A 17225-nucleotide genomic window follows, 5' to 3' on the forward strand; every position below is an offset into this window, starting at 1 on the left:
TGGAGGAAGCTCCATCCTCTCTGTGTTTGACAAGGCTGTTTCTTTCAAGGGGAAATATTAATGGATTTATCTGGTGCCAAATCTGCCTGTGGAAGGAGGAATCTGACCTTACAGTCTCCCCATTCCACATAATCTGGGTGTTCAGCCAGCCGGGACTCGAGGTGTCTGCCCGCCTCAGCAAAGTGCCCTTGTAGGCAGCTTCCAAACTCTCTGGAAGCCATCACCTACGAGTATCTGGTCTGAAAACAACAAAATTTAGCAAGTTAGGAAACACTAAGCTGCTTCAAACAGGAGATTCAGCCTGGCTGTGCTTTGATGGGAGAAGATAAAGTTCTGCCAGAGGAATCTTTCTAGAAACTCCAATTCTAAAGCAGAAAAGTCTGGGACTTTAGCAGTGGAGAATCCACACCCATAGTCTTTCTCCCCAGATCACTTACCTAGTTTAATGCCTCCTCAGGACTGAGTTCTATCACTCTGGTGTTTTTAGAATATTTTCTGCTGAGTGAGTTGCTTTGAGAAAAAAGCAGCAAGCAGCAATAGCGAACAGAGCTTGTATTGGTGATGGTTGTTTAAGGACTTGAGGTGCCTTTTCTGCTTATCGAGAAGTCACTTTATTTACTTGGCAGGATGAAAACTATCTTGTGAGCAAATAATTTTATTTATTTTAGTCCTATAAAAAGACCTTTTTTTTGTTCCAGAGTGAGGCCAAAGCAAATATATTTTTTAATGTCAAAATAATATGAAAGAAGACTGAAAAATTTCAACAAAGGGATTTCTCAAGAACATTTTATGCTCCCCATCAACTAAACTGTGTTTCCTTTGATGTGAGCAGTCTATGGATTGCTCTAAGTCTATAAGCTGTTGTGTCTAAGATCTCACTAGTGCTCATGGAAATAAAACTGTTTGAGAATAGCCTTTTTTCTAAAGATGGATACCTGCCTGGTACGGATGGGTGTCCCTGTGTGTCTCTGCTGCCATCCCCGTGTGCCCACCATATCCTTCACTTCAGTCTTTCAGGTCCATTTGAAAACTAGAGACCTCAGAGTAGAGACAGATGACTCCTGGAATGCCCTGACCTTCCAGAGTCTTTGTGGCCACTCCTGGCCAGCTGCGAACTGTGAAAGGACATCTATTCATCTTCGTTGCCTCCCACACTCTCCTTGTCTCTCCTCATTCAGATATAAGTTTGCTAAAATGGCTAAAGAGTAAGTAAGTAAATACAGTACTGCTTCCTATGCAGAAATTACAAGCTTATGTTGATGAGGATCATTTATTTATTAGAAGCTTTGTTGCATGTTACATTATCTTTCAGTCTGCTGAGCCACCTCGATTGGATACTGGGAGGAAATGATTTCTTAATGTAATTTTATGCTTAATGTATAGATTTGATGCCTGTGTTTTTATAATTATTTCTGCTAGCTTTTAAAACTCTATTAATACTTTAATTATGAATTTTCTTTGTTTTTATAGTCTAAGGCTATTTGATGGGTAGGCAGAGTTTTATAAATTAAATAAGTAGATATTATTCACTTACGGAGAAAAAGAAGAAAATAATCAGAGAAAGTAAACTCTTTGGGGGAGTGACTATAATTAGTTCCCTAATTTAAATGAAACTCTGCCCACAGCATAGAACTTTAGAGACTTGACAAGACCATGGCTTCTGAAATAATGGCACCTTCTGCACTGCCCCCTCCCCTACCTTGTGCCTCAGACGCAAGAAAGCTTTCAACCATCATGTGTGTTTGATGTGAAAAGGGAATAAAATAGTACAGAAACCTGAAGGCCTGTGGATGCCAGTCTTTACTCTTGCTGATGGGTTATGTGAACTTGGGCAAATTATTTACTTTCTCTGAACCTCATCTCTGAAAGTGTAGATAATAATTTCTATTTTTCCTGTCATTATAGGGTCTTTATAAGGGAGAAATGACATAATGGATGAAAAATTACGTGCTAAACTGTAAGGTATTGTGCAAATATGAGATAGCAGCCATATGCTGGCAGCTCATGGGCCGAATACCACACACGTATTTTATTTGGCCTGTACTATATTTTTTAAAATAGAGCTAACCTTTAAAACTAGAATGATTTACATAAAATTTTGGATTTCTGACTCCTCTTGAAAAACCAAGCCATGTAGCAACCTGGGCACCATTTCTGTGGGGCAACAGTTGGTCTGAGTTGAATTATGGTAGCCCCTTAGGTGGGCCACAGTTTCCAGTTCCTTCAATCTCTACCCTTCCCTGACAACTCTCTGACAATGTGAGTGGTCCCTTTGGCTGTTCGTGTAGCCTGCCTGGCTCCTGTGTACATTGGGGTTCATTATGTCTACTTGAAGAAGATATTAGAAAGGCTGCTTTGATTTTGTGGCAAAACCCACTGAACTTGGAGTGTGAAGATTAGAGCCCCAGCTCTGGTGTTTTTCAGTTGGGGCAACTTGGACAACTCACTTTCTTGGACAACTCACTTTACCTGTTTTTGTGTGTGTGTTTTTTGAGGAAGATTAGCCCTGAGCTAACATCTGCTGCCAATTCTCCTCTTTTTGCTGAGGAAGACTGACCCTGAGCTAACATCCATGCCCATCTTCCTCTACTTTATACGTGGGACGCCTACCACAGCATGGCTTGCCAAGCGGTGCTATGTCTGCACTCGGGATCCGAACCTGTGAACTCCAGGCCACCGAAGCAGAACGTGCGCATTTAATTGCTGCGCCACCAGGCAGGCCCCAACAGTTTACCTTTTTGAGTCTTTTTCCTCATATGTAAAGTGGAAATGTGATAACTGCCTCATAAGGTTTTGGAAAAGTTTTACACAAAGTAAAGACCTCAGCTTATAAGTAAGAATGAGCAACACGTGTATGTACGTATGTATTAGTAGGTATACAGTTATGTGTTACCACAATGATGCATCGTGTAACAAACAACCACAAAAATCTCAGTGGCTTATAGCAATAAACACTTAATTTTGCTGATGAGCTTATAGATTGGATTGGTGGGTCTGCTGATCTTGGCTGGGCTCGCTCATGTCTGGGGGCCTTGGCTGAGACAGCTGTGCCAACTCAGCTCTGTTCCGTATGTCTCATCCTCCACAGGCTAGCCTGGACTTGTTCATGTGGCAAAGTCAGAGGAGCAAGAGAGAGAAAGCAAAAATGTGCTTTTTCAAGCCTTTGCTTGTGTTATATTTGCTAACATCCCATTGTTCACACGTGGCTGAACCCAGAGTCAAGGGTTGGGGCGGAAAACCCCATCCACAGTGGGAAGGTGCTGCAACATTATACGGAAAAGAAATTGAGGTAGGAGTGAGGATTTGACATCATTTTTGCCATCGATCTGCCACAGTAGGGAAAGCTAAACTGTTGAAACAAATAAATTTCCAAAGCATCTAATGGCTCAAATACAGTAGAAATTCATTTCTCTTTCATTTAACAGTGTAAGTCCTGGTTGGTGAGTGGCTATCCTCACACAGCAATTCAGGGACCCAGGCACCTTCCATTCTCTAGCTCCATCATCCCATCATTGTCTCCATCACTGATTGACAAACTTCCTCCTAGAGGGCCAGGTAGTAAATATTTTAGGCTTTGGGGGCATGTGATCTCTCTTGCAGCTACTCAGCACTTCCCTTATATTGCAAAAGCAGCCATAGATGATATGTGAAAGAATGGACATGACTGTGTTCCAGGAAAACTTTGCTTACAAAAATAGACAATAGCTGAATTTGGCCCATAAATCAAAGTTTGCTAATCCCTGCCCTGGAGCTACAGGCCTAATAGATATTGGGTTAATCTTATAAGTTAATACAGAGGACACTTTTAGCAAATATTTTGCCATGAGATAAGAGGAATTTCCAGCTTTCCAGCCTGCTATATCTATTTCTTTGCCATCTGGTGCCAAACCACTAAGCTCATTCTCATATACACATTTTTCAAACAGCAGCTCCCCATCAAGATACCAACTTCTGTGTCAGGGCAACTTAACTGCTAAAAAAGAAAAAAGTCCCCAAGATATGTAATGGCACAAACATAATAGAAAAGTATGTCTATAAACTTAAGGCAGGTGTTCCTGGCCGATCAATGGCTCTCCTTCACATGGAGATTCAGGAGTGTGAATCTGCTTCATTTCCTTATTGGGGCCTTGCCATCCTCTCATTTTGGCTTCACCTAATGCATAGAAGAGGAAAGAGTGTGGAGGAAATACATCTACTTCTAAAACTTTGGTCATAAATGGCACACATTACTTCTCATTTTCCATTGCAGATAACGTAGACACGTGGTCACACAAAACTGCAATAGAGGCTGGGAAATCAGTCTAACCATGTACCCAGCTAAAACCACATTACTATGCAAAAAAAGAATAGCTTAGGATGGACAGTAGCATTCATTAACTCTTACAGCATGATTCTTAGACCACAGACATCCCAGTGCCTAACACAGTGCCGGATATAGAGTGAATATTTGATAAATGTTTATTGAAGGAAGGAAAGAAGGATAGAAGGAAAGAAGGAAGATTCCAGTCCATGTATATGCCAGGCAATTTACAGACAGGGCTCTCTGTAAAAGTTCATGCTTCCCCGTCTTGGCATCTGCGGTTTAGTATTCTCAGTACTAGGCAATTATTTGTGTCATTGGATTCTGTAAGTGGTATACCACAACTGTACACATTTCCTCTTTGACTTTTATAGAGCTAGGGGAAGTGAACTAAACGTTAGTCGTTTTACTTGTTATTAACTCATTCATCGTGTCACTTAAGTATAAGCCAACGGGAAAGAATGAGGGAGAAATAACGTGAGAGCAACTGGAACACAACCTCCCTATGCATTTAGGGTCAGAGTCGTCAGAGTTCACAGAACAGTGAAAGAGCGTGCCCACACCTCCCTCCTCCCACCCTTAAAGTGTATCTAAATGGACTTTGTTAAGTCTCCTTTATCGCAGGACTCTGAAGTAATCCAAATGGCCTTTGTCTGGCTGAGGCTGAGGCCTCAGAGCAGTTCTCTGTCTGGCTGCACATACGTGACTTCTCCATTCAGTCACGTCTCACCACCTTCTGCTGTTTTGGTGACTGTGCGGGGCTATTCTGTGTTAGAATCTCAAGAAATCCTGGCATCTTCACCGTTGAGGACAGTGCTAAGAATCCAGGGACTGAGGGAGAGATCCTTGGCACAGCGCTGAACACAATTAATGCAGGGAGGGAAGAAAGGCTGAAAATCATGCTACTACCTTACCTCACTCCAGATGAAGGAGAAAGGATGAGTAGAGAGGTCTACTGGTGGAACTCAAAATGATGGGGAATGGGCTGGAATCTGCTTTGGGGCCTTGTGGGGCTGTCGGGCTGGTTCAAGCCTGCTCCAGTATACCTACCAGACTGAAGGTCTGAACTACCATGTTGGCCTGACTTTCTCTCATGGAGTTGACTTCCAGTAGTAGGTATGTATGATCTGCTAGACATGGTGAGGACCAACCATTGGTGAAAAATGTTTGGCTGGTGCTCCCAGCTCTGAACTGTTATCACTTTTTTAAACAGTGCCACAGGCCCCACAGGCCCCAGCTCTATGCAGGGTATGGGAGTCCACAGAGGAAAGGAAAATAAACATTAAAAAACCCAATAGTAGTTTTGATAGTAGACATAAATCCAGACTTATCAATAATTATATTAACTGTAAATGATCTAAGTACACCAATTATATTCTGTCTATAAGAAACTCACTTCAAACACAGTCATATAGGTAAAGGATGGGAAAAGATTGTGTATTAGCTTTCTATGCTGTGCAGCAGATTATTACAAACTTAGTGGTATAAAACAACACACAATTGTTATCTCACAGTTTCTTTAGTCAGAATTCTGAGCATGTCCTATCTGTGTTCTCTACTTCAGGATCTCACTAGGTTGCATCTGGGGCTGTGGCCTCATCAGAAACTCAGCCAGGGAAACGCTTCCTCAGCTTGTTTGGCAGAATTCTTTTGCTAGTGACTATAGGACTGAGGCTTCGATTTCTTATTTACGTAAATTTGTCAACTGAGGTGAAATGGACCAGTTCCTCATAAAACCAGAAACTACCAACACTAGCCAAAGATGAAACAGATAACCTGAATAGTCTTATAACTATCAAAAGTAATTGAATCTATAGTCAAAAACTTTCCAAAAATTTGATTTCACTGGCTAAGTCCACCAAATATTTAAAGAAGAAATCAATTCTACACATCTCTTTCAGAAAACAGAAGAGGAAGAATATGTGTGAGGGGATGATTTAAGCTGGGGTCTGGGATTCATTTGGTCATTTTTTTTCAATAAATAATTATTGAACACCTTAAAAAAAAAGAAGAAGAAACACTTCTCATTTTATGAGGTCAACACAACACTGATACCAAAACTAGATAAAGGCCATACAAGAAAAGAAAACTCCACACTAAAATCCTCATGGACACAAAACTCCCCCGCAAAATATTAGCAAGTCAAATCCAGCAATATGAAAAAAAGAATACTACACCACAACGCAGTGGAGTCTATCCTGGGAATGCAAAGCTAGTTCAATGTTTGGAAATCAATCAATATAATCCACCCTATTGACAATCTAAAGAAGGAAAAGGACATGATCATATCAATTGATGCAACATTATCATTTGAAAAAAAATTCAACATTGATTCATGACAAACACTTGCAGCAAACTAGGAACAGAGGGAAAGTTGACTTGATAAAGGGCATCTACAAAAGGCTCCAATGTGGCAAAACCAGTGAAGACTACTTAGATCCCAGGAAACGTTGTATGACAATTGCTCTCCTTGTCCCAGCATGGTCCCCCAGCAATAAAATCCCAGGCAACACCATTTCCCAAATTGTGCTTATGAGTTCTGACAGTCCATAGACCAGCAGTTGGTGAGAGCATAAATGCAGCAAAAGTGAGCTCTGCTTCTTGTATGGTGTGACACTGGCCCCAGAGCTGTGCACTGGTGTTTTACCATGACAACATCATGCAGGACAACAGGTGAAAAGAACATTAGGTTGGTGGAGAAGCAGTGTGCTGAACAAGGATAGAGGCACTGAGAACAAGGCTATGTGGCATGAAGCTGGCGGTTCAGCTGAGCCAGGGCGCCTCCAGGGAACCAGAGCCGGCAATCAGCCTCACGCAAGAACACCGCAGGGACCTGGAAATGAGATTTCTGAAAGTCAGGAAGTGGTTGGCAGTTGAGTGAGAGCTGCAGAACCAGCTGGAACGAGAACCTTTAGCTATCAGCACCAGGCAACAAAGCAGCAAGAAAGGGCTCACTAAAGAGACCAGGGAGAATTTGTTTTGTTTTCTTTTAAGGGACTCAGAAATAAAAAGTTTTGCTTAATTAATGTTACAGCCTGCCAGAGATTCCAAACAGCAGAGTCATAAAGTGCAATGTCTCATGAAGGTTATTCTCTCGTGCAGATGGATGCCCTCGAATCTGCAGTCAGGCCCTTCTGCTTTTGAGCTTATTTCTGTCGACCAGACTTCCCATACTTTCTTCTTAATGACCTGGAACTTCTGACTCTCAAACTCTTCCATGAGAGTCAATCTGTTCAGGCAGAAAAAAATGAAAAGTTCAACAACGAGGCAACGTTGGAAGTATAATTTGGGGGGATCTAATATTCAGCACACCCTTAATGATGTGTATGTGATATCTTTTTCTGTCCTGGCCCTACTGGAATTGCTAATGCAATACGTCAGTTTAATTGCTCAACGGTTGTGTCAGTTAAAGCTAAGCTTACCTACAGCTCTGAAATTGAGCTCCTCCGGTTCTCAAGATGCTCTAAGCAAAGAGAAGTGTAGAATGTTGCAGAGGAAACGAAGTGGTGTGGGAAAGCCTCTGAAACAAGCCAGCTCTTCCCAGAAAGAAAAATCACTGGACTTCTCAGTGGCCAACAGAAGAACCCCAAGTCCTCACTTGGGAATCCCAGGCTTCAAGGCAGTGCTGTGTGGTGAAGAGCGTCCCCGTTGGGGAGTCAGATGGCCTGGGATCCGACCCACATCTTCCCCTTCGGGTAATGTTTATGGTGGGCTCTGGAGTCAGGTAGAGTGAGTCCAAAGGCTAGGTCTGATATTTTCTCATTGTGTGACCTTGGGCAACTTAGTTCGCCTCTCTGTGCCTCTGTTTCCTCACCTACAAAAAGATGATACTCATATCTACCTTGTAGAGTTGTCGTGAGGATTAAAGGAGTTACTACTGCATGTGGAAAACATCTGGAGCTGTACCTGCTCGTAATGAATGCTATATAAGTGTTTGCTGTTATTTTGTACTGCCTGGGGCTTGGGGTAATTACCTCTGTGGTTGCAGTTTCCTCGACTGTAAAGCTAGAGGGCCAGATTAGTCCACATGTCTCAAACTGCTGTCTGAAGACTTGTAACATTGAAATAACCTAGGCTAGCAATTTGAATAAAATCTCTTAGGGTGGAACCTGGAAAAGGGCTTTTAAAAATGCTCCCAGAGTGATCCTTAGGCATTTTATTTCATTGTAGCAGTATGTATGTCATTAAATGAGCCGCAGTTGGCATTGGGCTGCTTTGGGAGGAAGGGAGGAGTTACGCGCAGCGAGGCACAGGCACCAACCCTCTGCCCACTGAACCGAAGTGAGTCAGAGCCAGATGCAGGCCGTGCTGGTCCCTGCAGTGAGTGGGAATTACAACTGGAGATGGAGTTGCTGCTTCTTCACCAATGTCCAGACTGGTCATGCAATTACCCATTAAAAGTCCCCTTCCCAGTTGTATGGCTTCAGGGTGAGCCCTTGAATCTTTGTGACAATAAGCATTTTAAAAAGTCATTTGTTGGAAATCAGAACTAATGTTTCCATCTTCTGTGCCTCCATTTGTATTATTTCTATCCCGTTGTAATCCCCATTCTACAGTATTACAGTGAGTACCATGTGTGTCTCCCTTGGAAATGACCAGCTTCTGAAATTCAGAGCGAGTGCCTTTTTCATCCTGGTATTCCCCTCCCCTCCTCCTTTGCCCAACATTTAGCACAGTGATTTGCATGTGGTCATCTTTCTACAAAAGTGTTTGTTGAATGAATCAGCAGAGGATCCAGTTTGAACTGAGTCGCTGGGATGGAGTTCACAAGTCTGTGATCCCAGAGGGTGTACACTGTAACCAATGAGACCCATGGACACAAAAGCAATGGAAAAACCCTGCCTCCATCACAAAGGCCTTTGCAATATTAAAAAGTAGAAGATATAAATCTTAATTAGTAGCAGGAAAAAGTGATGATGTATCAAGGATCTCAAAATGTCAGCTGGTGGATGGGCAATCAACTCATTTATAGCCACTAACTATTGCACTGTGATACTGAAACCAATACTGCTAATGAAAGGTGTAATGACAATCAGCTAGATTACTTTAATTGATTCTTAATACTTCAATTACTTGTTTTTATGCCAGTCGAATTTAATCAAAAGAGGTCAGAGAGTACTACGAGGCTTATAATTTTTAAAAGATTTGCATATGTTAGCTTTTATGTGCATCATTTTCAAAATCCAAGTGAAAGAGTATCTGTATTTGTATATACTTTATGTGCTCGTTAAAGCTTTTGGAAGACGAGATGAATTCTTGATGATAAATAGATACAAATATTTCCTCAACAAAAGAGAAATTTTATTGCACCTTAGACTTAGGTTCCACATTCTATTTCTTTGTCCCTTGCTGAAAAATAACCCTAGGTTTTTTTCTAACTTGAGAAGAACTTACGGTTGATCATGAGGACCCCTTTCTTTATCATCGTATTTCTTTCTTCCTGTCATTGACCAGTTTTGGGGTAAAAATGGTTTACAGCTCCTCTGTTCTTTACCCCTGCAATGTGGCTTCTGCCTCCATTGCTTGGCATCTTTGAAAACCTACTTTACCCTCATTAGCTAAGCCAAATGGCTTTTTTCTGGTTCTTAGTCTTCTGGTAGCCTTTAACACTACTGACCACTCTTTGAAACTCTGGCCTCTTTGCCTGGGATCCCCACTAACCTCTCTGCCAGAAATATTTTCTGGAAGAGGGTTGACAGCCTGCAAGACAGGCAGGGAATATGGGTGTAGGGGCCTACTGGGTTTACGAGGGTAAGGAAATCCATGGGGCAGAAGTGGTAGGACCTTCCAAGGAAAAAACCAATGGCTAGAAAGTGAGAACACTCAGGCCAAAAGGCAATGGAAAATTTCAATCCAATTCTGGGCCCATGTCAATATTTAAGGGGGCAGGATGGGAATATGTCTCTGAGAGGGTGGTGAGATTTTAGATGAGAACCAAGTTGTGTTTAGTCAAGTCTTCAGAGATGAAGAGAGGATCATCAGGAACTGAGCCCAGCCTTGGAAACAGAATTGGCAGGAAGAAGAGAAAGCAGGCCTCCAGCAGTGCTGCTGAAGTACAGCACTGGGCTTTTCCTGGGGACCAGACATGGGACCTGGCCCCCATGTGGAGTTGATTGGAGAGCCCTCTTGTGGGGTAGTGACTAGGAAAAACTGTCTGTTTCTCCTTTAGTCTTGCACTACTACCACATTCACAGTTCTGACACCAGATGTTGTGGGTTTTCTACACCAAGCAATTCTGACACTAGTTTCCTGGAGTTCGGTTAAGGGCCCAGTCCCAGAAAACTGCCCCCCACTTCAGACACGAATTACAAGTAGTGAGTCTCCAGGTTACAATTTCTGTCTGACTTGGTTACAAATCTGAGGTTCTTATGAACTTCCTCCTTGGATTAGATCATTTGCTAGAATAGCTCACAGAACCCAGGGTAACACTTACATATGTTTACTGGTTTATTATATAATAAAGGACATAGATGAACAGCCAGATGAAGAGATACATAGGAATAGATCTGAAAGGGTTGCAAGTGCAGTAGCTTCTGTCTTTGGAGTTGAGGTGCACCAACCTCTCGGCACGTAGATCTGTTCACCAACCTGGAAGCTCTCCAAAACTCATACTTTTGGGCTTTTTATGGAGGCTTCATCATGTAGGCATGATTAGTCATTAACTTAATCTCCAGAACCTCTCCCCATCCCAGGGGGATGGGGATTGGGGCTGAAAGTTCCAAGCTTCCAATCATTCCTTGATCTTTCTGGTGACCAGGCCCCAACCAGGAGCTATCCAAGAGCTCAACAAGAGTTGCCTCTTTAGAATAAAAGATACTCCTATCACCTAGGAAATTCCAAGGGATTTAGGAGCTCTGTGTCAGGAACCAGGGCAAAGATCAAATATTAGAACAAAAGATGCTCCTAATGCTCTGAGGATCTGGGAAATTACAAGGTTTTAGGAGCCCTGTGCCAAGAACCAGGGGCAGAGACCAATATATAGATTTTCTATTATTTCATAGGTAGGCTCTGTGGACAAGGCCATTGCTGCCCAAGAATCTGCTCCTCTTTTGACTTTTGGATGTTTGAAGAACAAACTTGCTTGCCAGCTTACACCTACAGTTTCAGATGGCAGCCATGACTACAAGATGTTGGGGCAGGGCAGACACTCCTATGGCTCCATCTTGGTCTCCTTTCCTCAATGTTCAGTACTCCTCCCTCCTCCCATCTCTGATATTCCCTAACTTGGTGATCTCATCTGTCCACAGGTCCGCTTGGGGAGGCAGCAAGCTGTGGGATTGAGGGCTTTGGAGTTCAGGCAGACTCAAGCTGGGAAAACTGCCTCCTACTCATTTTCCTAAGTCACAGTTTCCTCATCTGTAAATGGCCTTGTTGGGCTGTTGTGAGAATTACATACTGAGAATTACATACAATCAGGCATTTGAAGAGCCCAGCACAGCGGCAGTCATATTGCTGGTCCCTGCTTATTTTAAGCTCTTCCTCTCCATCCCCGTATCCATATTCTCCAGCCATGAACTCATCCCCAAGCTCTTGGTTCTACACCTCCAGCAGCAGGGCATCAAATGGAAGGCCTTCTCCTTGTTAGATGTTGTGCTAAACCCCTGATTTACATCATCTCAGTTACTGGAATTGTTCCCATTACAAATGAAGAAGGAGAAGCACAGAGTGATTTTGTAACTTGCCTGAAGTCACACAGTTAGATTCAAATCCAGGTTTGTTTGACTTCAAGGAGCTTATACTTGCATGTCTATATTTTTACTTATCTTCCCCAACCATACCTGCTCCTCTCCAAGGGAAGCATAAAAATAAAAAATTCTGAGTTCTCTTCGACTTTGCCTTTCTTATCACCTTTAACCCCACCCCCTTACCTTCCATTCCTGCCTGTATTCAAGTAGTCATTATGTTGGGTTCATTATTCTTCCACAGCGTCCCTTCTCCTCCTCTCCTTCCGCTATGACCCTGACTCAGTGCTCAGCCCCGGAGTGGGGATTCCTGATCTGCTTCCAAGAGGACATCCCTTCCTGGTTGCTCTTTGCAGAGCACAGCACAGTGGTTCGCAGCACAGACTATGGAGCCAGACTGTAGGCTATGAATATTAAGTCCACTCCTTACTAGCTGTGTGGTCACAGGCAAGGGACTGTAAACGCTCTACGCTTAGCTTCCTAGTATCTACCTCAAAGGGTTGTCACGAGGATTGAGTCAGTATTCATATAGCACACAGAACTGTATCCACCACACAGTAAGCAGCATGTAAAAATAAATAAATCGTGACGAGACCAATGGTCCTAAAATGCTGATTTTAGAATTCTCTTAAGAAATTTCTTAACCCTGAAGAATTCATGGTCAGGTTTATCACAAAATATTTACCCAGCCTGACCCTGCTGCTCCCCCAAAGAAACCCTATGCTGGCTCTCATCTGATCACACATACCTCGTGCTTGCCAGATCTCAGCTTCGCACACCTGATTCTCAGCCTCTGCTGTGCTCTTGCTGTGCTCTTACCTGTCTTCCAGGTCCGCTTCTGGATTCTCCTCTTCATGCAATCTCTCTAGCCCACAGCAGTGGCCCCTGCCTGGGACTTAGGGTTTGTTGCACTCATTTTGTAATTAATTGTGATATTTCTTATATGGCATTCTTGTGCATTTTTAACTTGTCGCAATACTTATGCTTTGTCTACACAACATAATTATTTGTTTCATGGGGGTAGACATCCTACCTTTTGCTTCTTTGTATTCTACCCTGTGTCTGGGATAATATCTCACACATTATAGATGTCCTGTAAACATTTGTTGATTGGATCATAAACCAGTTTAAACAAAAATAGCTAATATGAGGTTAAATACAACAAATTAAGTGTTACTTGATTTTTTAAAGTTGTGAAGTCTTTAATTAGCAATGCGTTTATCCTATTTGGTACCTTGAAACAAAAGATATTAGAATTACACCACTCTGTTTTCTTGCAATGTTAAGTGGTGTATAAATAGAATATTGTTTGACTAAATTATTTACATTTGGATATTTTAATGTATAAGGGGAGGATTTTTTAACGTTTTTTGAAATGTGGCCAAAAGTCAGGTGAAAAGAATATAAATTATCACCTAATTTAATTTTAAGATTAGATAGAAGTTCAAGAACCCTTAGCATCATTAGTTCTCCTTGCCTTTGTAAAGAACTAGCAATCTTGAACCTATCTGTAGAATCTATGGGCTTCTTTCGTTCTTTCTTATGCTCAGCTTACTCTAGTAGCTATTCTAATTTCCAATACATTTTCACTACTAGGATTTTATCTATCATTTTCAGATACCCCAAATTCTTCTTGTCAAAAGGCAGAGTGGGAAGAGAGGAGGAAGAGGGGAAGAAGCAAATACAGTTATTCCTACATCTAATACAACTCTGTGATATTGCGGATGGGGGCAAGTCACCTTCCTGGTACAAGCTGTTTGTTTAATCTTCTTAATCTTTTCTTTGTGCTGCAAAATTCTAGATTCTTGAGCTTTTTCAGGAGCTTATTCTCTATGACTTTAATTTTGTGGCTTTCTTTTAAACCTTTTCTAGTTTCACAATAAACATAAATGGAGTTCAATACTTTGTGCTTTTTCTAAAGGGAGCTTGCTTCACTGGAATCTATCCTCCTCCCCTTTCTTTTAGTGTAAAGATGAATTGTAAGAGAACTAAAGAGGTCATCAGGTTCTATTCATTATTCCTCATCAGCACATATCCTTTCGTGTATGCGTGTGTGTTTAGTCTTCTCTCAAAAGACCAAACTTTGGCCAATATCAGAAGACCAAACTTTAGCCAACGGTAATCTCTCCTCCTGGACTGAGGCTTGGGGCACTGTGAGCCTGGTCTGATGGAGAAGGGGAATAGGATTATGCGAAAACATGGCTTACAGCATGGGAAACTTAAAGACCATTTGGTCCAATCTCTTCTAGTGGAGATCTGTTATTTTTGCCCACTCAGCATCTTTTTTCCTTTCATCTGAGAATAGAAGTCTCATTTCCTATGGGGAACCCATTCTACGTGGCTTGAGTGGGGCAGACCCTGCCCCAATCTCACAAGAATGAGTATTGACTCAGGCCTGGCCGATCAGAGAGCTCCATTTCCTGATTCATGGTGATCGGTTCAAGGCTGGACACACGAACCAAGCCAGACCGGTCAGAGTCTTCCCTGGGACATTTCTGTTGGAGCTGTTAGTCCACTGGGGGGACTATAGATTGTACACTGTGAGTGGCTGGTGACCATCTGGTTTTTTGTGTAGAGAGATCCTGATGAAAAGATGGAGAGAGAGAACTCTGATTAAATCCTTTGAGTGATGCCTGAAATCAATCTGTTCCTGGACATTTCTGGAATGTGAGCCAGGAAACTACCTTTTTAAAAAAGCTAGTTTAAAAAAACCTAGTTGAAGTTATGCTTCTGTCACTTATAAACGGTATCCTGACTCACATACTCATCATTTTGTACATGAAGATACCGAGAGCCAGAGAGGTGAAGTGATTGCTGTAGACCCTTAATCAGAATTCTAGCCACCAGGTTGGGATAGCTCCCCTTCCCCCACTTTCCCTCTCCCTTTCTCTCTGATGCCAGAGTGATCTTTCTAAACCACATATATGATTGTGTTATTGCATTCTTTACGGTGACTCTTCAATGATTCTCAAGTTGCCTATGCTAAATACAGCTGAAGCCTCCTAGCATGGCACACAAGAGCCTTCAATAACAAGTCTGCCTGTGTCCCCACACTCCTGCCTCTGCTTCTCCTTGATATTTATGCTCCAGTTATGCTAAAGTACTTGTAATTCCCCAAGCATGTCATGCCATTTTATGCTTCTTTCTTTTGCCACCAAGAATTCCCTCTGTCTAGAATGCTCTTTATGTCCTATGCAAAATCTGAGCTTTTGCTTGTCCTTCAGAAATAACCCAATTAAAAAAAAAATCAGCCCAGTCATCATCCCTTTCCCTGAAGGGGCTTACCTAATTTGAATCAAGTGACTTCCCTGAGAAGACTCTGCAGGCAGCCAGGAGTAGAACCCAAGTCCTGACATCCAGTCCAGCACTTTGCTTCTGCTCCACAATGATTTTGACCTGGAAAAGGTTCGGTGGACACTTAATTCTGCACTGTTTACAAAAGCACATCAATCACATTGGATCTGCACCACAATCATTCCCCACCCTGGCCTCTGGGGCGGGAGCAGCAGACTTCATCCACTGGATTTTTAATGTGCCACCAATTATGTGCTGTCTTTCAGGTTATGCTAATAGCATAAAATGCATGATGCTGCCTGTGTAGTGGTAGCTCCCGGCTCTAAGCATCTGGTCTGCTAACTGCACAGTAAACAATAGTAAATATGCTGCAAGTCTTAATGAACTACTTGAATAAAATTGTTTCCATATAATCAAGATACTATTGTTGTTGTTAATAATATCAGCCATTGTGGACAGGTGCCTGGGCCCCACTCTGGCCCAGTTAAATAAGAATTGCTGAGGCCGAAGCCAGGTCTTGTGTTTTTAAAGCTCCTTTGGTGATTCCAACATGCAGCCAGGATTGAGAACCACTGGACGTGTCAGTTTTTCTTTGAGGGGAGGTCTGAGCAGGATTTAGAAAAGTTTAGAGCTATGGATAAAAATAAGGTTATTAGGAGAAGATTTGACTTATTCTAAAAGAGTTATAAAAAATATTTACTTTTTAATTGCTAAGGCTGAATGTTGTCTCCACCCCTAAACACTGTTTTCTTCATTTTCATAGTTTTTTCTCATTAAAATGTCATCACAAAGTGCTGCCTTCTTGCCACGGTGACATGGAGGGGTTCACGTAGTTAGTTCAGCCTCCCTGAAGGCTTTGTTCTACCTGATCACTCTTTGTGTTCTTGGCTCTCCTCATTTCTGTAGTGAGAAGAATAAAAAAAGTCTACCAAAAGGTCTCTTGGCTTCTTGCTCTTCTCAGTGTCTCTCCAGGGTCTCACTGGCCTGTACATTCTTATCTAAATGAATCCATTTTGTTTCTACATCTAACTCCTAAATAATAGATTTCTCCTTCTGGTTAAGGCAGCCCATACAGTGATATGTAAAATTAAAAAACAGTTAAAAGATCACCCTCGTTTGGTTCTCCTTTGTGCCTGGTGTGCCCAGGCTCAGGCTCAGAGTGTTCAGAGTCTCTCTCTGTCTTGGCAGTGGCAGGAGGGCTTTCCCTGCTTTGGGATCACACGTGGAGAAGCAGACTCCTCGAGCTGCCCCTGTGCTTCTGAATGCTGTTCTGTATTTACCCTTCCTCTGGTTCGGAGTTCCTTGTTTCCATCTCTCTGTTTTTTTCTTGCAGTAGAGAAGTGGATGCATGTTCGATTCCTGCACTCCCCGCCTACAGACCATAGAGCCCAGGCCATGGCAGTATTGCAAAGGGACAACAAACCCATGGGTCCCTCCAGAATGGACTGTAAATGAAATATGTTCTAGTGTCTTTAAAGAATAAAATAGAAATTTATTTAAAAGTGTTGCAAAATTCATAGTAGCTCATGAATATGTATTTCTCCAACACCAGATAGTGAAGGTACAGTGTCTGCTTTGGTAGGAGATGGGGTGAAAAAATTTGTGAAACTTTTTAGCTTTGGAAAATGAGTCTCTATCTGGAAATGGTGGAAACCGTTGTTGTGCATCAAGACGCTTGCACAATGGTACTCCTCTTACTCTTGCTTTGCCCTGCTGTCTGCCCACTCATTGACACTCTACAATCATCGAATTGGTGAGTTCAGAGCAAAGTTTCTGAATTCAAGGGACACAACATACTCTCCTCAAAGACAAAAGTTTATCGCCTCAGTGATCCTCAATAAGGCGTCCGTGCTCTCCTAGGGAGAGCAATTGGAATCTGGGGTGGCATGGGACAGAGGGGTAGGCATATATGACTTGAAAAGAGACACAATGGTGATTCTCATATCTCT

General features: G+C 42.2%; 1 long non-coding RNA gene across 2 annotated transcripts in view; it reads left to right on the forward strand.

Moving 5' to 3' along the window:
- Positions 1 to 16776, forward strand: part of LOC139076627 (uncharacterized) — a 32926-nt gene extending 16150 nt beyond the window's left edge. The window contains exons 1-2 of one of the 2 annotated variants that reach the window (XR_011528403.1): positions 12218 to 12883; positions 16610 to 16776. This is a non-coding gene — a long non-coding RNA (uncharacterized lncRNA). Of the gene's footprint in view, positions 1 to 12217; positions 12884 to 16609 lie in introns of those variants that run through there. The other variant, XR_011528402.1, reaches the window with a different exon arrangement.
- Positions 16777 to 17225: the final 449 nt, after the last annotated feature.

The sequence above is a fragment of the Equus przewalskii genome, chromosome 17 (assembly GCF_037783145.1).
Source record: "Equus przewalskii isolate Varuska chromosome 17, EquPr2, whole genome shotgun sequence".
Classification (NCBI taxonomy): domain Eukaryota; kingdom Metazoa; phylum Chordata; class Mammalia; order Perissodactyla; family Equidae; genus Equus; species Equus przewalskii.